At 49.6% G+C, this 27,783-nt stretch overlaps 1 non-coding gene and 1 pseudogene across 1 annotated transcript; one reads left to right on the top strand and one right to left on the bottom strand.

Annotated features, from left to right (window-relative positions):
- The window catches only part of LOC136511587 (uncharacterized), a 240,639-nt pseudogene that overhangs the window by 105,855 nt on the left and 107,001 nt on the right, over window positions 1-27,783 (top strand).
- LOC136514565 (small nucleolar RNA R71) lies at window positions 1,129-1,237 on the bottom strand. Its single transcript, XR_010773720.1, has one exon. It is a non-coding gene; the product is annotated as a small nucleolar RNA R71 (small nucleolar RNA).

Below are 27,783 nucleotides of genomic sequence, written 5' to 3'. Positions count from 1 at the left end.
CCGTGGGCCAGGCCAGGGCCCGCGGTCTGTAGTTACTTTGCTAGGGAACCCTGTGGGTCCCGCACTGACAACAGTATAAGTTAACAATACAGTATCCATGCTAGACCTTCCTAGTGGTAAAAATATAAATAACGATACCTAGAATACCCTCGGGTAAAATGCTACAATGGTATAATTATCTGTGCGCTTGCGGATATTTTTATAGATTATTATATATTCTCTCTAGTCACTTGCATTAATAAGAACTACTTAGTGTTATTTTAGTAATAATACTATGTAGTACCAACACATCTCTCTAACATCATTACTAGGGATGACAACTTAGTTAAGCTAGGAGATATAGGTATATAGTAGGTGGCAGCGTAATTCAACCAAGTGACACATTAATAACTACCATTAACATTTCTGGGGTTGCTAAGGATTGGGAATTAGAACTTTATATTAGTAGCAACATTAGAAATGCCAACAAGCATTTTTGGCGCCGTTGCCGAGGAAGGTAATTAGCAAAAGAAGTATTGATAAACTTATACTTATTGTTGTGATTGAGATAACCATTGACCTCTGCTCAAACAGGCTTACCCTTGTTTTGTCTACTTCTGTATCTTATGCAGGGTAATGTATGACCAGTTTTAACCTTTCAACAAACTACATTGAAAATCTAGAAGCTCTAATCAGGAGAACTAGAGCTAAGCTCAAGAAGACTCTAGCTTCAAAATAGGAAGACAATCATATCAGAAGAAGCTTAATACCAGAGTTTGAAGCCATGGCCAATAGGACTCTCTGTGAATTCTCTACTCCAACTACGACCAACATCCGTACTAGACCGACAGTCAATGTCATAGACAGTGGATTTGAGCTCAAGCCAGTGCTCATCAACATGGTGCAAGCCAACCAGTTCTGTGGAAAGGCACATGAAGATGCAAGTGCACATCTCCAACACTTCCTGGAGATCTGTAGCACCTTCACCATCAAGGAAGTAACCTAGGATGCCATACTACTTTGCCTCTTCCCATTCTCACTTTTGGGGAAGGCAAAGCAGTGGTTCTACACCAATAAAGAAAGAAACACAACATGGGACAACTGCTCCACCGCCTTTCTCGTGAAGTTCTTTCCCACTAGGCAAGACCAATGCTCTGCATGGGAGAATCTCAAGCTTTCAGCAACATCATGATGAGTTTGTCCCTGAGGCATGGAAACATTTTCAAGACTACATTGTAGAATGTCCTCATCATGGGATGGAGAATTGGCTACTCATGCAAACTTTCAATCACGGGCTAACCAATAGTTCCTATGACACAATGGATGCTGCTGCTAGAGGTGCATTCTTGTCACTCACCATACCAGATGAAACAGCTCTTGTGGAGAAGATGGCCTCCAACAAACATTGGAATGAAGAACATACTCAACCCCATAAGAGAGGTGGAGGTATACATCAACTCAAGGAAGTAGACATGTTGTCTGCCAAGATGGACTTGCTGATAAAGATTAGAAGACTAGACTAATGAGAAGCAAGAGGTCATGCACATTCATGATTCCTGCATGACGTGTGAAGTTTGTGGAAGCACTGGGCATTTAGAGAATAGCTGCCCTAAGACCCAGGAGGATGTGAACTCTATTAACAACAACTACTACTTCCATCCTTCAGCAGAATCAAGGATGGAACCAGCAACAGAGGCCCAATTATCAAGGTAACTATCAAGGTAACAATTTTAATAATTTTCAAACACCCTTGAGAGATTTAATCATTGGTTAATCCAAAGTTATAGAGGGATTATCTAGAAAGGTAGCTTCCAATAATAAAATTTTAGAAAACATAAATAATAGAATGGATAGCTTTGCCTCTGCCATTAAGAACCAGCATAGTTTTAATTAAATGTTAGAATCACAAATAGCTCAGCTGGCAGCTTCTGTTCCTTCGTCCAACAAAGGTAAGATTCTAGGGTAACTGAAAGATCTAGAAACTATAAATCTTATCGATATTCATAATACAACTTACTACTACATGGAGCCATCGATGGGAAGGTGGATAGATTATACCTTGCTAGATAAGAAAGGCGATCTCAGGAGACCTATCATCCCCATCGCCATTGGACCTCACATCTTCTAGGAAGCTGTTTGTGACTGCGGGGCAAGTGTCAACATCATGCCTAAGGTAATCTATGACAAAATTAATGGAGATACTTTATTGTACACAAACATGTGTTTACAACATGCAGATCCATCACTTTATTACCCCAAGGGAATTCTTGAAGACGCCCTTATTAGAGTGGTACAATCATATGTGCACGTACTTTGTGGTTGTGGAAATAAGAGGAGATTTAAGAGCACCCATTTGTCGGGGACCTAATACCGGGGTACCCCAGAAGGTGGAACCGATAACCACCGAACGTAAAAAACTTCTGGACGCATAAGGGCGCCATGGCATCCTTTGTTCGAATGATAGGAGTTCGGTTCCGCCTCGCCCGACACCTTTGGGACGGGCTCGGTCTCGCCCGAGGACCGAGGGATAAACTCCGTCTCGCCCGACGCCTTGAGGACGGGCTCGGTCTCGCCCGAGGGCTGAGGGATGAGTTCCGTCTCGCCCGATCCCGGAGGGGTGGGGTCAGCCTCACCCGACGCCTTTGTGGGATAACCCTGCCTCGCCCCAAAGGCTCAAGGCTAATCTCCGTCTCGCCCGACGCCTATAGGGCGGGCTCGGTCTCGCCCGAAGGCTAAGGGATAGATTCCGCCTCGCCCGATCCCGGAGGGATAGGGTTAGTCTCGCCCAAGAGATAGGGACTGGCCTCCGTCTCACCCGATGGCCCAGAACGAGCCTCGCCCTGATCGATATCTATCCCTCATAACGATGGGTACAGGACGAGACAAGACGTTCGGGTCAACCATGGCTCCAACGACCATACCCTGCACCCTGACAGGAAAAGAACTGCCAGGGAACGACAGGACTGATGCTTTAGACCCTTCCGGGCGCCGCAGAGCCCAAAAGGTATTACAGGCGTGCGCACCTCACTCTGTAGAGTTGTAGGCGCCACCTTCAGCTCTGGGACACGGAACCCAATGAAGATATACGACAACCGCTACACTCCAAGAACAGATTTGCTATCTCCACAAACGACGGATACTCCGTCACCGCGCTGTGGACCCGAGGGAGCGGGGGGGGGCCCTCTTCCCGACCCCTCAGGTCCTCCAAGTCAGAGAGCCTTGGCCACGGCGCTACACCGGACCCCGACCCCAAATTCTCCCAACAGGAATCATGGGAACCAGAAGGCGTGTGGAGCAAGGCTGGGGGGAGGCCCCTAAGTCAAAACCACTATACTACAGCCCATACCCTGGGGGCAGCATGCTGTGACTGATCTGACATCCTACAGAGATATTGACGACATCATAAGCACTTATCTTCCTTCGCACTCATCAGAATGGAGGACCTGACCAGGTAGACATGAGCCACAAGGCTAAGCAGAGTACGCATCCTGGAGCTCTCACCCTTGTAAAGCCAGCCCCTTCATCTATAAAAGGGGAGGCATATCCTCCATCAAAGGGACGGAGAACAATAGGACCGAACAATAGAACACATTCACACACATTCAAGCAGCTACGAAGCTCTTGACCACCTTTCAATCCTTCGATCAGAGACTTGGGACCAGTCCCTCTCTCGGCAGTTTGTATCCCTTACTACAGATTGTTTACGGTGCTAATAACACAAGCAGCAACAAACTGGACGTAGGGACGTTCCGCCCGAACTAGTATAAATCCTGTGTCCTTTAGCGCACCATCCGAGCCTAACGCGCATTACTATAAATTTACTTGCCGGTGCTTGTACGAAACACCGACAGTTGGCGCGCCAGGTAGGGGCCTTGCGCGTTCCAAATCAGGTCTCGGATGGCCACCCACGCAATCACCTGGGCCCTGGGCGCACACGTGCATTTCGGCGACCTGGATTTCATCATCACACTAGGAGGAGAGCTGGCGCTGACTCACTCAGCCGCCCCATCTCCCCCTTCGATCAACTTCAGCCGTCTCAGGCTTAAGGGCCCACCGGGCAACTCCTGGGGAATCTCGTCACCCAAGGAGACCTCTCACAACACCACCATGTGTTCGGAAGGGTCCGGATGGAGCGCCCCGACCGCGTCTCCGTTCGGTCTCCGCAACGTTGCGGCGACCGCTGGCCGCCTTCTGGCGCTGCGTGTGGTTCAACCACCCACGGACATCGAGTTCATGGGGGCGATTGAGCGGGATACGGAGACCCTCTACGAGCTCCTCAACGAGGAGCCTGTATCGCTCTCTAGCTCAGATTCCAGTAGAGGGAGCCACCACCCTTCCCGGGAATGCTACATGACGCAGACCCCCGAGGGTCACGTCGAAAGCGCCTCCAGGGAAGAGGCCACTCCTACAAACAATCCTGACGGCAGATCCGGGGAGGATGGGACAGCCCCATCTCACCTGAGGATGGAGCAGCTAAGGGCTCGTCAACAAGAGATCAATGAGGCCGGGCAAGGACTCGCACGGGAATACGCGGACATCAATCACGAGATTGAACGCCGCAAAGACGGGGGGCGCGCGCGCGCCACAGCCTGCACCGTACATCAAAGGATCCTCACCGACGATGGGGCCTTTTCTCACTTCACTCGAGCCAGCCAGAACATCGCCGCAGCAACTGCCTTGCTGCATGGCCTCCCGGAGGCCGCGACGTCCGAGGATCGACGCGCTTATCGGGAGATTCGCACGTTGCTCGAGCGTGCAGCCGCGTAGCAGGCGGAAAGTTCGTTGTCTCGATGACGCGAACCCGACACCAGCCAGCGCGCACCCTCAGTGCGTCCCACCAAGGACGCATCCGTACACCAAACACCGCCAGCCGGCGGGCAGCCCTCCGTCGTCCTTGTACATCAGCGCCTCGGCCGTGGCCGCGACGTACGCAACATCATCGATGCCCGGAGGCGTGCCCACGGCGACGAGGGAGAAGCAGCGCACCACGGCTATCATCCCCGACGTGGCGGGCGCTACGACAGCAATGAGGACCGAAGCCCTAGCCCCATCCTGCCAGACCCTCAGGCCTTTGGTCGGCACATCCTCAATGCTGCGTTCCCTCTAAGGTATCGACCGCCTACGAACATTCCCAAATATTCTGGCGAGACAAATCCCGGGCTTTGGCTCAAAGACTATCGGCTTGCATGTCAGGCCGGTGGTGCGAGTGATGATAATTTCATTATTCGCAATCTCCCGCTGTTCTTGGCCGACTCGGCACGAGCATGGCTGGAGCACCTACCGTCCGATGCTATTCAGAGTTGGGCGGATCTGACTGAGATCTTCGTGGGTAATTTCCAGGGCACGTACAAACGCCCTGGAAACCCATGGGACCTCAAGAACTGCCGTCAGAAGGCCGATGAAACCCTCCGCGGGTACATCCGGTGCTTCTCCCGACAGTGCAACGAGCTCCCGAATGTCGCCGACGCCGACGTGATAGGAGCCTTTCTGTCCGGAACGACCTGCGAATCCCTGGTCCACAAGCTGGGACGCAGGGGCTCGCGAACTACCAAGGAACTTCTGGACATCGCCACCAGTCACGCCTCTGGAGAGGAGGCGGTCGGAGCCATCTTTGATCGCTCCGACAGAAAGACAAGGCGGGACGAGGACGCTAACGAAGGCGCCTCCAACCGTCCTGCCAAAGGGAAAAATAAGAAGCAATGGCGTGACAGCTCACTCACGGCCGCTGCCGACCGCAAAGGTGGCCGGAAGCCCGCGGAGGGCACCCCGAACCACTTCGAGAAAATGCTCGAGGGGCCATGCCCAAATCACGCCTTCCCGGCCAAGCACCTATACAAGGAATGCGGCCTTATGCGCAAATACTTGGCCGGGGGTCTGAACAAGGAGGAGTAGGGGAAGGAGCCCGTTCCCACCACTAACGACACGGAGGAGAAGGACGACACCTTCCCAACACCGACCGGTGCCCTCATGATCTTCGGAGGATCAACGGCCTACGACTCCAGGCGCCGCCAGAAGGTCGCACGTCGAGAGGTCTATACCGCAGGACCGGCTATGCCAGCATATCTCCGGTGGTCAGAATCCGCCATAACCTTCGACCGGACCGATCATCCGGATGCCATCCCACACCCGGGAAGGTATCCGCTTGTCGTCGACCCGATCGTCGGTCCAAAGCGGCTCACCAAGGTACTGATGGATGGGGGCAGCGGCCTCAACATCATGTACGCCAAGACGCTCGACGAGATGGGCATCGACCGAACGCGCCTCCACCCCGTCCGAGCACCTTTCCATGGCGTCGTGCCAGGAAGGCAAGCTGTGCCACTAGGGCAGATTGACCTGCCCATCACTTTTGGGGATCGATCCAATTACCGGACTGAGACCCTCACCTTCGATGTACTGGGATTCCCGGGGACTTTCCACGCCATTCTGGGGCGACCATGTTACGCGAAGTTCATGGCCGTACCCAATTACACATACCTGAAGCTGAAGATGCCGGGCCCCCGTGGGGTCATCACCATCGGCACCTCCTTCCAGCGTGCTTACGAGTGCGAGGTCGAATGCTGCGGACACGCATCCGTGGTCATCGCATCCGAAGAGCTCGCCACCCTCAGGGAGGAGGTCATTGAAGGGACACCCGACGCAAAGGAGTCGTCTAGATCGTTCGAATCGGCAGAGGGCTCCAGGGACGTGCTTTTGGATCCCAGTAGCTCCGAGGGCAAAAAAGTCCGAATCGGGACCGCGCTCTCCTCCGCATAGGAAAGCGCGCTCGTCGACTTCCTCCGCGCCAACAAGGACATCTTTGCGTGGAAACCCTCGGATATACCGGGCATCCCGAGGGAGGTCGCCGAGCATACTCTCCAAATCCTCCCGGGCTCCAAGCCGGTGAAACAACGCCTGCGCCGCTTCGACGAGGAGAAACACAGGGCCATCGGCGAGGAGATAGCCAAACTACTGGCCGCAGGATTCATTAAGGAAGTATACCACCCAGAGTGGTTAGCAAATCCTGTTCTTGTTCGGAAAAAGAGCGGGAAATGGAGAATGTGTGTTGATTATACTGGCCTCAACAAAGCGTGTCCAAAGGATCCATTTCCTTTACCACGAATAGACCAAATAGTCGATTTCACCTCGGGGTGCGAAACCCTCTGTTTCCTGGATGCATACTCAGGCTACCATCAGATCGTGATGAAAGAGTCCGACCAGCTCGCGACATCTTTTATCACGCCCTTCGGATCTTTTTGCTACGTTTCGATGCCGTTTGGTTTGAAAAACGCTGGGGCAACGTACCAGCGCTGTATGCTTAGTTGCTTCAGAGATCTCATCGGGCGAACCGTTGAGGCCTATGTCGACGACATCGTAGTCAAATCCAAGCGGGCTGACCACCTTGTCGCCAACCTTGAACGTACCTTTGCGAAACTCCGGGTGAACGGCATCAAGCTCAATCCCGAAAAATGTGTTTTCGGGGTCCCGAGGGGCATGTTGCTCGGCTTTATCGTCTCCAAGCGTGGCATCGAAGCCAACCCAGAGAAGATATCAGCCATCACGAGGATGGGCCCGATCCAAAACATAAAGGGGGGCTCAGCGGATCACCGGGTGCCTTGCCGCTCTCAGTCGATTCATTTCACGCCTCGGCGAACGAGGACTCCCCCTTTATCGACTCCTGAAGAAAACTGACCGCTTCGAGTGGACAGCTGAGGCTCAGGAAGCACTTGACATGGTTAAACGATTTTTAACTAAGCCGCCGGTCCTAGTTCCTCCATGCGATGGAGAATCTCTCCTACTATATATATCGGCCACCACCCAAGTGGTTAGTTCCGCCTTAATAGTAGAGCGAGAAGAAGAGGGGCACGCCTTCAAGGTGCAGCGCCCTGTATATTTCATCAGTGAGGTGTTATCCGACTCCAAAACCCGCTACTCCCAGATCCAGAAACTCCTCTACACCATCCTCATCACCAAGAGGAAGCTACGCCACTACTTCGAATCACACCCCGTGACAGTAGTGACGTCGTTCCCTCTCGGCGAGGTCGTTCGTAGCCATGACGCTACGGGAAGAACCGCAAAGTGGGCACTCGAGCTGATGGATCAGGGCATTTCTTATGTGCCCCGAACGGTGATCAAATCTCAGGCACTGGCTGATTTCATTGCAGAATGGACCGAGGTCCAGATGCCACCAGTAGCCGTCGATCAAGAGTACTGGATAATGTACTTCGACGGATCGCTGATGAAGAAGGGCGCCGGAGCAGGACTAGTCTTTGTATCCCCCCTCGGGGTCCACATGAGGTACATGGTTCGGCTTCATTTTCCCTCATCAAACAATACTGCAGAATACGAAGCGCTCATCAATGGCCTACGAATCGCCATCGAGCTGGGCATCCGACGCCTTGACGTTAGGGGCGACTCTCAGCTGGTCGTCAACCAGGTCATGAAAGAGTTGGGCTGCCACGATACCAAGATGGAGGCATATTGTCAAGAGGTCCGACGTCTGGAGGACAAATTCGACGGCCTCGAACTCAATCATATCCCCAGGCGCCTCAACGAAGCGGCCGATACACTCACAAAAGCAGCATCCAGCCGAGAGCCAGTTCCAACAGGCGTCTTTGCCAGTGACCAACACAAACCCTCGGTACGCTACGCGGGGTCGGAACAAGCCGACGGTGGCCCTTCCAGTCCGACCCCCAAGGCCGATCCGCCAACTGTTCCTCCCAACCCTGAGGTCATGGAGCTTGAAGAAGACCCAGCAATGGAGTCCGATCCTCCCAATGACTGGAGAACACTTTACATCAACTATCTCCTCCACGACGTACTACCAACCGACAAGACAGAAGCCCGACGGCTCGCGCGACGCGCCAAATCCTTCGTTCTTGTAGAGGGCGAACTCTACAAACGAAGTCACATCGGAATTCTGCAACTTTGTATCCCGGACGAACAGGGAAAACTCCTACTGAGCGACATCCACGGAGGGGCATGCGGACACCATGCCGCACCAAGAACCTTGGTTGGGAAGGCATTCCGACAGGGTTTCTATTGGCCCACCGCAGTAGCCGATGCCGAGCAAATTGTACGCACCTGCGAAGGGTGCCAATACTACGCTCGGCAAACACACCTCCCGGCCCAGGCTCTCCAGATGATCCCCATCACGTGGCCCTTCGCGGTCTGGGGGCTTGACCTGGTTGGGCCACTTAAAAAAGCGCCCGGAGGCTTTACCCACCTGCTTGTCACCGTAGACAAGTTCATAAAATGGATTGAAGCTCGGCCAATATCCACAATCAAATCCGAGCAAGCTGTGCTGTTCTTTCTCGACATCATCCATCACTTTGGAGTACCAAACTCCATCATCACAGACAACGGCACGCAGTTCACCGGTAGGAAATTTGTTCGTTTCTGTGACGAACAACACATCCGAATCGACTGGGCAGCCGTCGCGCACCCCCGGACGAACGGACAGGTCGAGCGCGCAAACGGCATGCTCCTTCAAGGCCTCAAACCCTGAATTTTCAACCGGTTGAACAAATTTGGCGCGCGTTGGCTCGCTGAGCTCCCGGCTGTGCTCTGGAGCCTAAGAACGACTCCTAGCCGGGCCACCGGCTACACACCCTTTTTCATGATCTACGGCTCCGAGGCCGTTCTCCCGACGGACCTCGATTATGGAGCGCCAAGAATCAGAGCATATGACGAACAGGGAGCCGAGGCATCTCACCAAGATGCCATGGACCAGCTGGATGAGGCCCGCGACATCGCCCTCCTCCGTTCAGCCAAGTACCAACAAGCGTTACGGCGGTACCACAGCCAACGAGTGCGGGGTCGAGCCTTCAACGTCGGAGACCTCGTTCTCCGCCTTGTGCAGAGCAACAAGGATCGCCACAAACTCTCCCCGCCCTGGGAAGGGCCCTACATCGTCGTGGAAATACTTCGCCCAGGCGCCTATCGGTTGAAAACCATCAAAGGAGAGGTCTTCACCAACGCCTGGAACATTGAGCAGCTACGTCGTTTCTATCCTTAAAATAATCTTGCACTTTTCTTTATCAGTTTTTGTCTTAACAGAACCTCGATCCTTTGTGATCCCCGACCCCTACAAATCGCGAGGGGTCAGACCTCACTCGGGGGCTGGCATGTGATCGTAACATATGTTATGTGTAATACAAGTATCGCGATTGCAAAAAATCCCTGTGTTACACTTACAAACATTCTATAAGTTTTCCATTCGCCTCGTAAATAAGTCTCGAGGGCTAAGACCTTGGGAACCAATTCTGAACACAACTGGTAGGACTGCGAGACACCCACGCCCCAGCGGCTGCAACCTCTTTGCTCACCAGTTCAATCAGAATTAGTTTGCCCACGTTCCTAGCTTCCTATGACTTAGACCATGAGAAGAGTTGGAAAGCGCTAAAATGACTTGCCACAAGTAAAGGATGTAATTTTGTTCATTTTTTGCACGAATTCACCACTTACAAAGCGATGCCATTACAAAAAAGGAACAATATACTCCAAAGACTGTTTACTCGGGGGCTTCCCCACAACGTTATTTCATTACAGTCCCGACTCAGCTCTACCACAAGTGCTACTACGATCGCCGCGCCACGCTCTCCATCGGCGACGTCGAGGGCATGTACACGGGCCAGTTCGTCCACTGCGGCCGCCGTGACACGCTCTCCATCGGCGACGTCGAGGGCATGTACACGGGCCAGTTCGTCCACTGCGGCCGCCGTGACACGCTCTCCATCGGCGACGTCGAGGGCATGTACACGGGCCAGCTCGTCTACTGCGGGCGCCGTGCCACGCTCTCCATCGGCGACATCTTCGCTGGATCCTCGAAGGCGCCACCATCTATGACGCCTCCGCCGGAGCGTCCGGGGACTACGCCATCGTCGTCAGCCGCAACCCCGGCAGCAACGCCACCGTCATGATGTCTGGGGACTACGCCATCATCCCCAGCCATAACCCTGACAACGGCGTAGGGGCAGGAAACGCCTCCCGCCAAGGGAGGAGCACAGCGAACGATGACGCAGTCAACGACGTACGACGCCCACCGGTGCCTCCTTTCCTTCGGCAGCAGCGACTCCTCAGCAAGGGCCATGCGCACCATCTCATCTACGTTGGATAACCTCCGGCTCGACATCACGCACCAGAATCACGAGCAAGTTTGTAAGTTCTCTATCTCTCTCTCTGGCATTACTCTTCCTCACTCAGGAACCACCGCGACGCACGGACGCGTTTGGCGGAAAGGAAGAAGAAGGAGAGATAGCGGCTCGGAGGCAGAAGGGGAGGTGGGATGAGAGCTCCTCTCCCCCTCCCTATTTAAAGAGGAGGCGCAGTAACTAAGGAAAGACGAAAGGTCGGACGAAAAACCCTCTCCCTTCCCCTTTTTTTACGCAATCAATACTGATTGATATCTGAGGGGACGCGCCAGAAGTGACGGGATGAACCCCGGTCTACGAAGCGTCCCTCTTTGGTCAAACTGAACACTGCCTGGGTATGGCCCGCCACTGACCCGCTCCGGACGCGGCGATTAAGGCGCCCACATAGGCAGACAACTTTTTCGCCTCCCCATGCAGGACCACGGACGACTCGATGACGGGACCCTACAGATCTCCTGGGTCGACCGTTCGGCCCAGAAGACACGATGAACGAACGACCAAAGAAAGATAAGCCTCTCAGCTTTCACATTTTGTGCGTTAAAATTTGTTCACAAGATTCCGACCCCGTCAAATAGCAGGGGCGCGAACATCACTCGGGGGCTATCGAGGATGACTACCAATTCAGACATCCTCTTCACCCGACCCCTCCGTACGCTTGAAACTAAGGGCGCGATATACAGGCACAAAGCTTTGAGTAAAACTGGACGAACTAGCAAACCCTACGCCCCAATAGCTACGATGTTTCTGTTCACCAGAAAAATCATGCTCAAACGCCTCTCGCGTCTCTAGTTTCGACGTCCGCCTTTCTCAAAAAAGGGATCGGAGGGGTCCACCTACAGCTGTCAGGTTGCCCAAGTTAATCAAACAGCTCGGATCATCACCGAGACACAAAAACAAAGAATGGCAATTCTTACGCAGGTTTTTCCAAACGTCAGGGCCCGAACCCATCAGGTAGGAGCTTTTCCGCCACTCATACCACCAAGGTAACGTTACCGCCTTTATTTTCAATTAAACCTTGCATTCGAAACATTTCATATGCAGAAAATTGCATCCTAATGATTCGTGTCGCATCACGAAACGGCTGTCGCCTTATCCGATATAGGCAACCACAGGCTGAGGTTCGAAGGTCGGCCCGCGAAGGGCTCGAGGCCGCCTCACGCCGAACAGGGCCAGGGAGAGATAACCAAGACGAGCCCCAGCGGCCTTGCCCGATCCCGCTCAGAAGCGAACCGGGACGTCTCGACCTTCTCTCGTTTGATTCTAACCTCGAGCCAAACCCACAGAATCTCCATCGAGGAGAGGCCATCGGGCCCCCTGAGCTTATCGAACGACTCAGGCATCTGCCGGGAGGTGGGTTAAGAAGTTGTGGAGTGCCACCAGAGGGCTCTGCCGATCCCATCAGCAAATGATGGACCCGGATTCCACACGAACGTACCCGTTAGCGAGCTCGTTGAGCACGGTACTCAAGCCATCGAGGCAAGTGTCGTTCACTCAGCCCCTCCGATTGCGAAAACCGAGGACGGGGTAACACGCAAATAACGGCCGACCCCCATCAGACCCTAACAAGGATCGAGGGCTCGGGCCAAACAATGCAGGGGCAAAGGCCCCACCTTGCCGAGCCCATAGAGTCCCCAGTTGGGATTTCTGTTGGAAGGCAGGGCAGGGATTATTGCGAAAACATCCATTGTTACCAAAACCACGATTCCGGTCTCCAGTAACACCCGACCCCAGGCAGGTGCGGGGGTCGGACCTTACTCGGGGGCTGTTAAGGTACGGCTACCTCCTCAATCCCCTCACATTATAATCAGCGGCATAATTCAGGGGAACATATTGGTAAGACCGTAAAAAATCAAATCGCAAAAAATCAAACAAAACAAAATTAAGACGCAAAAGCACGAAAGGCGTCCAGACTCGAAAAAATACCGACACTTGTCCACATATTACATATAAGCTATTCTCAAAATTGTTCGACTAATTACTCCCACGAAGGGAGAACCATTTCTTTCAGACTGTCTGCCAGGTTCTTCGCAAGGGGAGCGACCATCTTTTCCATTTCCTCCAGCTCTTCATCCTCGTAGGTGGACGGAAAGCCTTCGCTCATCACCCTCAGGTTTATTTCCTTCTCATAATGGGCATGGGCGACGGTGAAGGCCTGGGTAATCCCGGCGTGAAAGGCACTCTCCTCCAGTTGGCCCACCCGAGCCGTGATACCTCCGACACGAGCCGCGAGCGGGCTAGTCTCCACTGGCTCCGTCACATTCAGGGCGTTAAGGACCACCCCGACCGCAGCTTGTAGAAGATCATGCTCATCGCTCTCCGCCTGAAGGGCCCTGCGCGTATAGGCAGCCTCTTTCTCCAGCTTGGTGGCGACGCTCTCGGCACTCAACTTTCCTTTCACCGCGTCATCAAGCTCCGCCCGGAGAGAGCGGACCACCTCGACGTCCTTGTCCACCTTCTGCTGGAGGGCTGTGGCCCTACTCTCGGCCTTCTGCTGGAGGTCCCGCTCCATCTCCAGCTCCTTCAGGACTTCGCCGGCCTTCTCATTGGCCGCGGCATTCCTCTTCAGCAGCTCGTCTCGCTCTTTTTGGAGTCTGGCAATCTCCTCTCCATCCAGCTTGGACCTCGCCGACAGGTCCTCGAACATCCCGTGCGCCTCCTCCGCATCCTGACGCGCCTGGGCCTCCCGCTCCTGGACGATGGCAAGTTGGGCGGCCATGTTTGCTCGCAGCCGGGCCTCCTCGAAGAGGCGATCCCGCTCCGCCTTCTGCTCACGGAGGAATTGGGATTTTTTCCGGCTACGAGCAACAAGAATCTGAAGAAGAAGAAGACTGATATCAGAAATGCGAGAACCCACAAACACACGAAGAAAGAAAAAAGAAAAAGTCCAGAAAATACCTGAGAGGTAGGGATAACGATCTCATGGAGGGCTCCTCTGGCCTGGTCCAGGGCGTTCAGCATGGTCGAGATCCCGATGTCAAGACCTTCTTGCTCCATACTCTCGGAATGATCATCGAGCGAGAAAAGAGCCGACGTCGGGTCCTGAGCAGCCATCCACTGGAGCGGCGGCTCCCCCCGCGCAGGGGAGCGGCTTCCTCCCGACAAAGGGGCTGGTGGCGGCTCCCTCCTGACCCTGTGCGGCACCACCGCCGCACTCAAGGACCCTCCGGCTGGACCCTCCTCCGTCTGGACCGCTTCGGGCGCCACGGGCGGATCCACATGGGCACCTGGCGGCGCGGATTGCACCACGCCCTCGGGTGCCATCACGACCGTGCCCGGCTGATCCTGGCTCGGCGCAGTCACGATCACCGGCAGCATACGGTCCTCGGCCGGCTCTTCCACGCCCGCCACGGAAGAAGCCGCTCGCTCAGTAGCCTCCGCGGGCGTGGGAGCCACCATGGACGCCGTCGGTTCGGCCAACGCGGCCCCAACATCGGCACCACCCCTGCCCGAAACAGGGGTGACTCCAGGCGACGCCGTCTGTCCTGCTTGAAGGGCGAGACTCTTCTTGGGCGCCAGCCCCAGGGGGTGACCTGTTCGCAAGAACCTACACAAAGGTAATAACCGCTAAGTCAAAATAAAAATGGAAAAAAGATGAACACAGAGGAGTTAGGAGCTTACGTTGATGTCCTCGGCCGGCGGAAGCGTTTTGGGGACGGATCCCCAGATCCCTGTCCTGACTCGTCCGGACGGGACCGTTTCTTGCCTGCCCCCTGCTCTGGGGCAGGAGGGTTCATCTCGTCGGGCGCAGCGCCGGAGTCGCTCCTCTCCATCGTCTCATCAGGTGCGGCACCGGAGCCGTCCCCCTCCCTCGTCTCGTGGGGCGCAGCACCGGAGCTGCTCCCCTCCATCACCTCGCAGGGCGTGGCATCAGAGCCGGGCGCGGCTCCGGTACTACCCTCTTCCACGATCGCCTCAAGGTCGATGGCAGCAAGCCCGGTGGCCCCCATCCACTGATCCTCGGCCGGCACGCCGTGCGAAGCGGCGGACTCGCCGGCCTCCACCGACCTCATTGATTCACTTCCCTCTGCGTGAAAAGCAAAGGGCCCCTGCACGGGTGGGTGGCCACTTGTCAGCGTTTCCTCATCCTCCAGGACGCCCCAATCCACGTCGACGGCTACCTCATCGTCGCCGTCGTCATCATCATCATCGTCGTCATCCTCACTGCTCACGTCCTCTCCCCGATCCCGTGCCTCCTGCTTTAGTCGTTTCGCCTTCTTCATCTCCTCCTTTGCCTTCTTGTCCCGCTCGGCCGCGAGTCGATTCGCCGCCGCCACAGCCCTGTCCTTCGGCAGTGGAGCCGGACTATCCTTGAAGACTAGCCCCCTCGGCTAGCCCCAACATCACAAAAGCAAGTTTTAAAAAGGGAGATTCAGGAGAAAGAAAAGAGTGCAGGGGAAGAGGGCTTACGAATTCGAAGAACCCAGGCTCTGGCCGCATTGGAGGATGCCCGGGCACCGGATACACGATGTCGAGGACCATGCCGGCAGAATCCTTCGTCGGCTCCGTCGCCTCCTTGACACGCTGCGCCACTTCTAAATAAGGGAGCGCCTCGTCAACGAGCACCGTTCCCTCGAACGACATCCCTGGCATCATCCGATGCAGGGGAAGCACGCGCGCCATCAGTGGCGCCACCCTCCTCGCGTGGTAAGCACCGATAATCCCCGACCCCTTTACACCCCAACCCTTCAGGGCATGGAGGGCGGAGAGAAGGTCGGAGATGTGCTTCTTGTCTTTAGTCTGGACGCCCCAGCCCCATGATGCCGGAGCATCCACAATAAGACATCCGGTGTACTTCGGTAGGGGGGCACTCGCATCATCCCTAACATAAAACCATTGCGAATGCCATCCCTTGTTGGATGTGGCCAGACGCATGTACGGGTAACCCTTCGATCGGGTATGGCGCAGGTGAATGCTGGCACACCCCATCGGTGCGTCTACTTCTTTCCCCCCAATCTTCCTCTTCGACAGACTAACGCTAAAGAAATGCCGCCACAAATCAAAATGGGGATCGATCCCCAGGAAACCCTCGCACAGGGCAACAAACGCTGCCATATGCTGTATCCCATTGGGAGTTAGATGTTGCAGCTCTACCTCATAGTAATCTAATAGCCCCCGAAGGAATCTATGCGCGGGTACCCCGAATCCCCGCTCATGGAAGAGGGCAAAAGAGACGACATACCCTTCAGGCGGCACCGGCTCACCCTCGTCGCCAGGAAGCAACCACTCCTGGACGGCGGATTGTGGGCGGAGAAGGCCACGGCAAATGAGGCCCTCCAGACGCCGGGAAGAGATGCTTGATCTGCCCCACAACTCCATTGAGGCAGTAGGGGGGAAGGGCAGGCGCGAGCTTAACGGCGGCTGGAACACGAACGCAGGCCGGTCGACGGTGGCGATGCGGGCGTGAGGAGCTAGGAAGATTGGCGGCGGATGTCTCAGAACGCAAAGGAAGGGGAGCGAAATACGGGACCCTGGGGGCAAACCCCGTGGTTTTATAGGGGGCAACGGACACGAGAAGGGCAACCGTCCGCCTCGATCTCCGGGCCTGCCACGCGCGCCCCCACGTCGCGTCGCGGGACACGCGCCCGCAGTCCCTATCTTCTCATCCCAAAAATCTTGGCGGACGGTTCGCCTTCCCCAAGCGAATCCGGACTCTCTGCCCACCGGGGAAGCGCAAGCCACAAAGGCCTGTTTCTTTTCTCTTTGGCCCACCTAGGGCCCAGCAACTCGCCGGCCAGCCCAACTGAGAAGGAATCCACGAACGATCCACCATCAGGGGCAGAAGCACCAGTTAGGACAGCCCCGAGTCAGTCCCCAGCGAACGGGACGCCACGACCCATTCGAAAAAACACCCAGTTGATGAAAAACTAAGTCCTTCAGCCTTACCCGCGAAGGGGCCGATACAACCCCCCGGGCGACTCTACTCGAGTCACCCGGGGGCTCGGGGGCTACACCCATCGGGTGCGCTCGCGCGCACCCTCCGGCAATTTAGCTTCGGCGAAATCAAAAAACACCCTCCAGGCGGTTCTGCCCGAATCACCTAGAGTCTCAGGGGCTACTATCGGGGACCTAATACCGGGGTACCCCAGAAGGTGGAACCGATAACCACCGAACGTAAAAAACTTCTGGACGCATAAGGGCGCCATGGCATCCTTTGTTCGAATGACAGGAGTTCGGTTCCGCCTCGCCCGACACCTTTGGGACGGGCTCGGTCTCGCCCGAGGACCGAGGGATAAACTCCGTCTCGCCCGACGCCTTGAGGACGGGCTCGGTCTCTCCCGAGGGCTGAGGGATGAGTTCCGTCTCGCCCGATCCCGGAGGGGTGGGGTCAGCCTCACCCGACGCCTTTGTGGGATAACCCTGCCTCACCCCAAAGGCTCAAGGCTAATCTCCGTCTCGCCCGACGCCTATAGGGCGGGCTCGGTCTCGCCCGAAGGCTAAGGGATAGATTCCGCCTCGCCCGATCCCGAAGGGATAGGGTTAGTCTCGCCCAAGAGATAGGGACTGGCCTCCGTCTCACCCGACGGCCCAGAACGAGCCTCGCCCTGATCGATATCTATCCCTCATAACGATGGGTACAGGATGAGACAAGACGTTCGGGTCAACCATGGCTCCAACGACCATACCCTGCACCCTGACAGGAAAAGAACTGCCAGGGAATGATAGGACTGATGCTTTAGACCCTTCCGGGCACCGCAGAGCCCAAAAGGTATTACAGGCGCGCGCACCTCACTCTGTAGAGTTGTAGGCGCCGCCTTTAGCTCTAGGACACGGAACCCAACGAAGATATATGACAACCGCTACACTCCAAGAACGGATTTGCTATCTCCACGAACGACGGATACTCCGTCACCGCGCTGTGGACCCGAGGGAGCGGGGGGGCCCTCTTCCCGACCCCTCAGGTCCTCCAAGTCAGAGAGCCTTGGCCACGGCGCTACACCGGACCCCGACCCCGAATTCTCCCAACAGGAATCATGGGAACCAGAAGGCGTGTGGAGCAAGGCTGGGGGGAGGCCCCTAAGTCAAAACCACTATACTACAGCCCATACCCTGGGGGCAGCATGCTGTGACTGATCTGACATCCTACAGAGATATTGACGACATCATAAGCACTTATCTTCCTTCGCAGTCATCAGAATGGAGGACCTGACCAGGTAGACATGAGCCACAAGGCTAAGCAGAGTACGCATCCTGGAGCTCTCACCCTTGTAAAGCCAGCCCCTTCATCTATAAAAGGGGAGGCATATCCTCCATCAAAGGGACGGAGAACAATAGGACCGAACAATAGAACACATTCACACACATTCAAGCAGCTACGAAGCTCTTGACCACCTTTCAATCCTTCGATCAGAGACTTGGGACTAGTCCCTCTCTCGGCAGTTTGTATCCCTTACTATAGATTGTTTATGGTGCTAATAACACAAGCAGCAACAAACTGGACGTAGGGACGTTCCGCCTGAACCAGTATAAATCCTGTGTCCTTTAGCGCACCATCCGAGCCTAACGCGCATTACTATAAATTTACTTGCCGGTGCTTGTACGAAACACCGACACCATTATTTTGGGCCGACCTTTCCTGTGCACCGCTAAAGCCATCATCTACGCGGATAGTGCCAAGATCTGCTTCACTATTAATGATAAAAAGAAGTCTTCATTCAAGAATCGGATACACCACTCTCCTGGACATCCGTAGATGTTGTACCCATCCGAACTCACACCAGCAACCAAGAAGAAGAACAATAGAAGGAGAAGGAAGAACAAAGCCAGGTAGTCACAAGGAGAGACAGTCAATATGATCAATGCACTCTGATCTAAGTATGACCACCTCCTTGCTTCACAATTCCTTGAAAAGAAGGATGATCCTGGCGTACCAACGATCGAGTGTACCATCAGGCAAAGAATCTTCTATAAGACCTTCTGTGACATTGGATCGGGGGTCAACATAAGGTCCAAGGTAATGTACGAGTATTTATTCGGTGATGAACCTTTGTTCCCTACATACATGCAACTGCAAATGGTAGACTAATCTATCCGATTCCCAAAGGGGATAGCAAGGGATGTTATGGTAAGAATACAAGACCAATTTTCCCCAGCCAACTTCATGGTTCTGGATATGGGTGAAGAAGATGATGATACACCCATCATTCTTGGAAGATCATTCATCAACACCACCAATGCGATCACCTACATTGGATCTAGACAAGTCCACTTCTAATTCCATGAAGAAAAGGTACGCTGCTATTTCAAAAGTTATACTACTTATGAACAGCCGAAGAAGTCCCTCTCCAAGAGGAGACGTCAATCTCGTAAACAGAAGAATCAAACTTCAAATAATGAGTGGGAGGAATATAAGGAACCTAAAGAAGAGGGGGAGGATGAACTCTCTCCACCAAGTTCAAGTCCATCGATGAAGCAGGTATGGAAAGGGAAGGGAACATCATGACCAGAATCACAAGGGGTGCAACCATCTGGGTCTCCATCTCTAGGAGTGATAGATGCACCCAAGAACAGAACAAGATAGGAGAAAGAGTCCTGTCTGGAGGACTTAAAAATCCGAACCCTGGCCATGAGGATGATCAAGAGAAAAGCCATCCATCTGAAGTACATATTCCCGAACTGCTGCTACACCTGCTACACGAGGAACCCTACTTCTGGAAGGATGAAAGAGAGACCACAACAACATCTAGCTTGGGGGAGGAGCATCCCCATGTATCTAGCTAAGTATTTCGTTCCCTTTTCGGCTTTACTATTTTTGTGTTTCCATATATTTATTAGAGAGTCATAAAAAGATGCATAACAAACAAAAGCTAAATAAAAATTTATGTTAGAAATATATCAAGGTGATCTTAAAATGGAGAAACAAAATAAAAAGTATGTGTCTAGTGTTTAGGAGTTAAATAAATGGACTCTGAGGATAGTCTCTTGCAATGGAAATGATGACTAGTTGTTCTATCATGATTCCATTCAAGTATCTAGTTTTCAACCTTTAATTTTCTTGAGTTTTGGATGCTACTATTTTGATATGAGAATTTACTCTGAACTTTAAACTCATGGGTAGCATATGCTTGATCTAAGTCTAGGTAATTGACGAATATGATATGAGAAAGTCTGAGCTGCTATTTATCTTGTTCCTAGTAATACTAAAGTTTTAGAGATTTATCTTTTGAAAATTATAAAATCTTACATGATGAGCTCCTGTATGGCAAAGCTTTAATTCCTACCAAATCCATATATGATACTTAGATTAGGAAAACTTTCACTCATATATGATGCTTATCTTACGTTGAGTTTAGTCAAACTTTGTTGATGCCTTATGAGAGGTCTATCATGCTCTTAAAATCAAGATCACGTACACACCACCTACATATGCACTACTCCTACACTGCGGGTAGGTGCAAAAACATGCTATTCCATCTAGGTCCACCCAAAAATGTTTTACTCCTACATTGGGAGTAAACACAAAAAATACGCCCTATATGATATCCATCAAATAAATGCTCCAAGTTCTTGTTACTATCTCTCAAAAGTTTTTGTTGCAGAAAAGAGACATGTTATCAATAAAAAATAGACAAGTGTTTGAATTATTAAAACAATGGGTACTCAGATGCCCGCCTGAAAAAAGTAAGATGAATAAGATAGCCCATGTTTTCTTACAGAGTTATTTCCAAATTTCAAAAGAGATATGTTTTCAAGGAGCATAGTAGAATTAGGTTATCCACCACATATCCACACACATGCACATCTTGATTTAATTGTATGACTCAACTCTCTTTGCGATCCATTGTTTGACTTTACAATATATGTATTGCAAGTAAGCTCTTTTATGTCTTCTCCCTACCTATGAACTCTACATAAGCTTTAGATGTAAGGAAGGAAAGGCATAACACTGCTATTGCCTTGGTGAGGATCCACAAATACTTCATATATTGAGAGACTTGAGAGTGTCATACACTAGAAAGCTCTAAGATTTTATTTTGAAAATCTATAAAAACTCCAAAATAATGGTTGAACAAAGAACTTGAAGCATAGTGCTTGACTTGATTGTTCTGTCTTTCAATTGCTCAAGACCCAAGTGAAGGCTACAAGCCCCATGGTTAAAGTTAATATAGGTAAGTTTGAAAGTCAGATCAGTTTATTCTACTCAGAAGAAGAATTCTTGTTTGAACACATATGTACTTAAGAGGAGTTGCTACAATGTTTTGAAAATCTTTATACTCTTAGTAAGTTTAGTTTTTGCTAAGGGACTAGCAAAAGGTAAGCTTGGGGGAGTTGTTGACAGTAGTTAACAACTATTATAAACCATCGAATAAACATGTATAAGGGCATAAATATAATCACCAACAAAAGTCTAGGGTTTAAACTGATGAATTCCATAAGTTTTGGTGAATCTGTATTTTCAGCGGGGTTTAATCTGAAAACCGCCAAGGAGGACCTAAACATCAAAGGAAAATACGGATTTCCACCGCTGCACCTATGTGGGAAGGGTCTAGAAGCATCCAGAAGCCATGTCACCGAAGCAAAGGGTGGGACGCCGCCGGTCGGCCCCACCTATAGGTCACCTAGCCCCTATGGGCCCCACCTATTAGCCAGCTTCTACGTCGGTTCTCCCACCACCTTTGAGGATGCATCTAAGCCGTTGCTTAAGTCGGTTTGATCCGAGGGCTCACATTGCTCCCCAAGGCTATATAACCAGACCCTAGCCCCCTAGAGGTAGATCAGATTCAGATCAAAAGTCATCAAGTCATCTGTGGATAGAAACCCTAATCTCCTCATAGCTCCTCCATCTCTATAGCATAGCTAGTTAGGTTAGATCTAAAAGGAGGCAAGCAGGACTTCGCTTGGATTCTCGATCTTGTCTAGAGCATGGTTTGGTATAAACTCTTGTATCCCTCTCTCTATTGTTTCCCCATTGTTTTTGTATGTTAGATACAATTGCTATGACATTATCAATATTCATCTTGTTCATGTTCTTCATTATGATGTTCATCGTCTACTTTGATTATATATCTAGTATAGTTAGTTTGTTATCATGTTTATGCATAAGTTCGTATAGCGCTCACTCTAGGGATCCATAGGTGGGTGGTCGACATTGTGTAAGCGTGGTGCTTATATGTTGTTTACCTGTGAATACACCCTATATTTTGGGTCATGTGGTAGATCATGGATATGACACTCCCGTTGAGTCCTTTGTAGTCCACTCCCCGAATATAGGTGCACGTAGGGTCTGATTACGAATATAGAATGAGCTATGCCCTCAATCTACCTCCGTGATATCCCTTCTCTGTAGATATGATAATGATCTTAGCGATGATTACTAGATGTAATTGTACTAATCAAATGTATGCTATGACTTATAATTAAGAATGACTTAGGAATTATTCCTCTAATATTCTACCTGACCATGCTAGTGCTATAGTAGGAGTGCTCTAAGTGAATTATCACTATCATTATTTATCATTTATATATATTATCCTATGACTTGTTCTTGTTATGAGTAAAGTATTGGCTATAGTTTATTTCTCCTTCAATAGTATAAGTTAACAATACATATCCATGCTAGACCTTTTTAGTGGTAAAAATATAAATAATGATACCTGAAATACTCTTGGGTAAAATGCTACAATGGTATAATTATTTGTGCGCTTGCGGATACTTTTATAGATTTATATATATTCTTTGCATTAATAAGAACTACTTAGTGTTATTCTAGTAATAATACGATGTAGTACCAACACATCTCTATGACATCATTACTAGGGATGACAACTTAGTTAAGTTAGGAGATATAGGTATATAATAGGTGGCTAAGTAATTCAACCAAGCGACACGTTAATAACTACCATTAACATTTCTATGGTTGCAAAGGATTAGGAATTAGAACTTTATATTAGTATCAATATTAGAAATGTCAACAATCACCATGGCATCACGATTCATTTTGCATGTGGAATTATTTCCTAGGAGACAACTGAGTCATATGTGTGGATTCTTAGCACACTCTCTGATGCCATGGTTTCGAAGCATCCGGTTTCCATGATCACTAGGTGGAGACCTTGCTATGCAGAGAGCAATCGGGCTGGTGTGGCCGAATTCATCGCATATGCTATGCATATGGCATATTGAGCAAAACATTGTGCGTAATCTTCACGATGATGGTGTGAAGGATGATTTCAGGTATTTCCTTTATGAGTGTAGGATCTAAGTTGCTCTTTCCTGATCGTAGCAACCCTATAGCAACCTTCACAAACCGCATCCTCTCTCCACGTTCTCATCTCTAATTTCTCATTTCCTCTCACCGGAAATGGCTACGACAAAAGATAGAGGCCAGCCAAGTAATCCATCATCTGGAATCAGCACTATGGATACGGCGATAGATGGAGACCAGCCCCGTACTCTGACTGCAATCGGCAACCGGGTTCAAAATGAGTCAAAGGTTACAGGTAAATGATGCATCCCTACTTCAGTGATTAGATGTATGAATTTGTGTCACTTCTAAGTTTGCCCTATTATTTTCCAACCAATCACTATTGTGCTACATATGAAATCATTCCAATCTAAATAGACATTTCTTACCTGTTGATACAGCATATATCTACCATATACAACAAAGTTCCTGATTTTTTTTCAGAAGAACTTCATAGAAAAACACCTATGGCCTATACATGTTGAACATTCACGTGTTCTTGTGACAAGCCCATGGCCCTCACCAAATACTAAGTCTTTTCCCAGGTCGCTCCAAATATTTTGCAATCATTTTATTTATCAACATCATGTACTCTGGTGTTTGCCCATGGGATTTTCCGAAGAAGTCCTGCAGCACAATCTACCTAATCTTGGTCAAAGCCACAGTAGATGGACACTAAATTGCAAGAGGTAGATGGCACAATCACCAGGGTGTGTATTGAATTGTTAGAGTAAATTACCACTAAATCAATTGCTGATAATAGCGGAACTGCTACTGCTCGGCTGCTGTTCCTTGGCTGCTACTGCTATTGCTCGGCTATTGTTGCATTGCTGCTATCCCTGACAATAATAGTGGAACTGCTACTGCTCGGCTGCTATTCCTTGGCTGCTACTGCTCAGCTGCTGTTGCATTGCTGCTATCCCTAAAAATAATAACACAGGATCAGTGATAATCTATCACTAGATTACAATTGTAGCATTCATTATTAATCAGCACAGCAAAAACTACTTCTCTCGGCAACTTTAACATTTCTTATTCACATAATTTGATGCAGATGCCAATGGTACCATGGGTAGTACTAAAAAAAGCGAGATAACCCAATTTTTGTGTAAGTTGCCTCTACATTTTTAGCAATTTATCATCGACCAACTGGTTGCTGCAGAATGCGTCTTTTCATTTAACACACTCACCTATGAGATTTGAAAAAGTCGTACGAGTTTTATCGGAAGAACACAAGGCTGCTGTTAAGGAAATGGGATTTGGGGGGCTGCTTCGTATGCCAAAGATGAGTATCAGGAAAATAATGTTAGTGGATGTTGCAAAAACATACCAAGTCAGCAACCAAAGTTTCAAAATATGTGATCAAGATATTACTATTTATCCATCGGATGTGAGTGGTATAATGGGACTGGAAATTGAAGGCGCTAATGTAGACAAATATGTAGAGCAAACAAAGAGCAGTGAAGAGAAAACTGTGGAAACTAAATTGTTTAAGAGGTATGCCGATGCAAATCACAAGCTCGAGCTAAGGAGGCTGGAAGACATGATTCATGACTCAAAAAACTCCGGATGATGACTTCAAAAGAGCCTTTGTCTTATTCACAATACACAGCCCCATGTCAATTATAGTTATATACAAGTTGTTGAACATGTATCACTCATCCGGAAATTTAATTGGGGCCAGTTCACTCTGACCCATTTATTAAACTCATGCCATACTTACATCACACAAAAAGAAGCCACCCTAAAGGACAATTTGGCTCTGCTACAGGTCAGTTCTATATGGTACAACCAACACCTATAAACATTGTTTATTTTTGGTCTTACATGTTTTCTTCATTATGTTCACAGTGTTGGTACTAGGAGCGTGTCATTATTGAGGACAACACATATGGGGTCAAGTACGACAAGACAATCCAACCACAGATGGTGATGTGGAATGAAAGCAATGCTAATGCTTGAACGAATGCTTATATGAAGAAGGGGATAAATGGAGGAACTATAAGTTTCCAAACATAGAATCAATATGATGTTGTTCTCATGTGTACAATCTAATTATCTTAATTGTTTGCAGCTTATTTTGCCCCGTGTTTGTCACACCACCCATCAAAAAAAATGAACCACCAGAATCATCAATGTCACAAGCGTGACAATCAAAATATGCACACGAGGGTACATGATAAATTCAAGAATGGAACAACGACATCGAAACTCACCTTGGACTGCAAGTGGAAAAAAATCGATTGAGATGGAATACAAACTTGGTAGTAAAATAATATCACAAAATGAGGAGTTTGCTAAGTTTAAAAAAGAAATAAGATTGGAAGCTTCTAGGGTGAGTAAGATTGAAGCTAAAAATGCACAAGTGAAAATGGAAATCAAGGTAACCAGCGTGAGAGTACTTCTTTTAGCTACCCATCCATGCTTCATTATCTAACAATGTGTCAAAAAATAGGAACTCCAACAGCTAGTGCAGCTTCTTATTCAGCCTACTACTACAACTGCACATGTTCAGCCACTTATGCCTACATCTGCACAAGTTCAGCCACCTATGCCTACATCTACAAAAGTTCAGCCACCTATGCCTACATCTGCAAAAGTTCAGCCACCTATGCCATCTTGTATGACTACATCTTCACATCTGCAGGCATTACATCTGCACAAGTTCAGTTATCACTAGTTCATGTCTGATGCTAGAATAGATACTTTGGAATTTAACAAAAAATACCAATTGTAGGAATCACCATGCAAATGTTTCCAACAGACATTGGCAAGAATAAATGATGAAGCACCCACTACAAGAAATGGTACGATGAAAAACATCATGCAGCAGTAAGGTGGCCCCTCTACAAATATCACACCAAGGAAGCATATTATCGACAACCCCTCTACACATATCAAACCAAGGCAACCTATTATCGACAATGATTACAATTTGAAACAAATTGACACAGACGCTGCCATCTTCGTAGGATCAAGTTACGACCACGCTAAGGTTGTACACATAGATGGCCATGTTCTTACAGCAAAATAGCCATGCCCAAATGTCACAGGGGGCTTTATAGTAGATGAGGTAATATCATTTCAGATCCATGTTTTCAGTACATACATGCACACACCTACGATGTACTAACTCAACCTTTTGTAGGTCATAAATACCTTTGTTCATTTCAGCAATGTGGAGACTGAGTCAGCATCATTTATAACAACGTTCCAAGCCCATAAGTTGGCAACAAATAGGCTGGGTCATGACGAACACCCGACATTCAAGAAGATAATTGCTAATAAATGTGAAGGAAGGCATTTGGTACATAATACTAATTTTGTTTTGACACTTTTGCTTGGTTGCTATCTCGTGTTCTACTATGAATTTTGGAAATCTTGCTAGTTTGGATTCTAGCCATGCACTCAATAGTTTTCAATTATTTTTCCAGGTTTTTGTGCCAATGCATATAAACAACAACCACTGGGCTCTCCTAGTGTTGAATTTTATAAAGATAGAGGTACATATTCTTAACTCTATACCAGGAATGTGAGACAGAGACCTAGAGAAGGACATTGGTAAGTACAGATCCTCTGCATAACACGTACCACCTATTGTGTATTGAACTACAACTACATGTTGATCAAACTTAACATGTATCTCACCATCCACTAGGTGGAAACCATACAGTCATGCATTGAGTTTTCAGGTCAAGAGAGACTTGGTTAAATTTGTAAAACCAATTAACTTGCACGACTGGAAAATAGTTCCCTATGATAACATACCGCAACAAACCGACTGGTACTCTCTTTCATTTGTATATTAATGTTGTACTCCAATTACTTATGTTTATGTTCTGTTGTAGTATTTCATGTGGGGTGTATGTAATAAAATATATACTAGCATGGGATGGAGATCAAATGGCTCATGATTTCACACCAGGTGAGTCTTAGAATTATTGTCATTTCCAAATTGCTACATACTAAAACCAAAATTGCTATATGACATGTACTACTTTCGCTTGTATAGAAGGAAATGAAAAGTTTTAGATTCAGAATATGCACGAGGTTGCTCCGTTCTGAGCGCAACCTGAAATACTTACCCTCAAATGGAAAACCTATAACAGTATTTCATGTGGGGTGTATGTAATAAAATATATACTAGCATGGGACGGAGATCAAATGGCTCATGATTTCACACCGGTGAGTCTTAGAATTATTGTCACTTCCAAATTGCTACATACTAAAACAAAAACTGCTACATGACATGTACTACTTTCGCTTGTATAGAAGGAAATGAAAAGTTTTAGATTCAGAATATGCACGAGGTTGCTCCGTTCTGAGCGCAACCTAAAATACTTACCCTCAAACTAAAAACCTATCACGGTTTGTGCTTTTACTGCATATTAAAATATTTCAGTTGCAACAACTTGTTCCAGACTACACAAAATAACCAGGTCTATCTAACATTTTTTTGTTGATGATACTTAGAAGGAAGAGTACTTTGCAAAA

Source organism: Miscanthus floridulus, chromosome 16 (genome assembly GCF_019320115.1).
Source record: "Miscanthus floridulus cultivar M001 chromosome 16, ASM1932011v1, whole genome shotgun sequence".
NCBI lineage: Eukaryota > Viridiplantae > Streptophyta > Magnoliopsida > Poales > Poaceae > Miscanthus > Miscanthus floridulus.
Note: the sequence above shows the minus strand (reverse complement) of the source record. Positions and strands in the feature narration are given on the sequence as shown.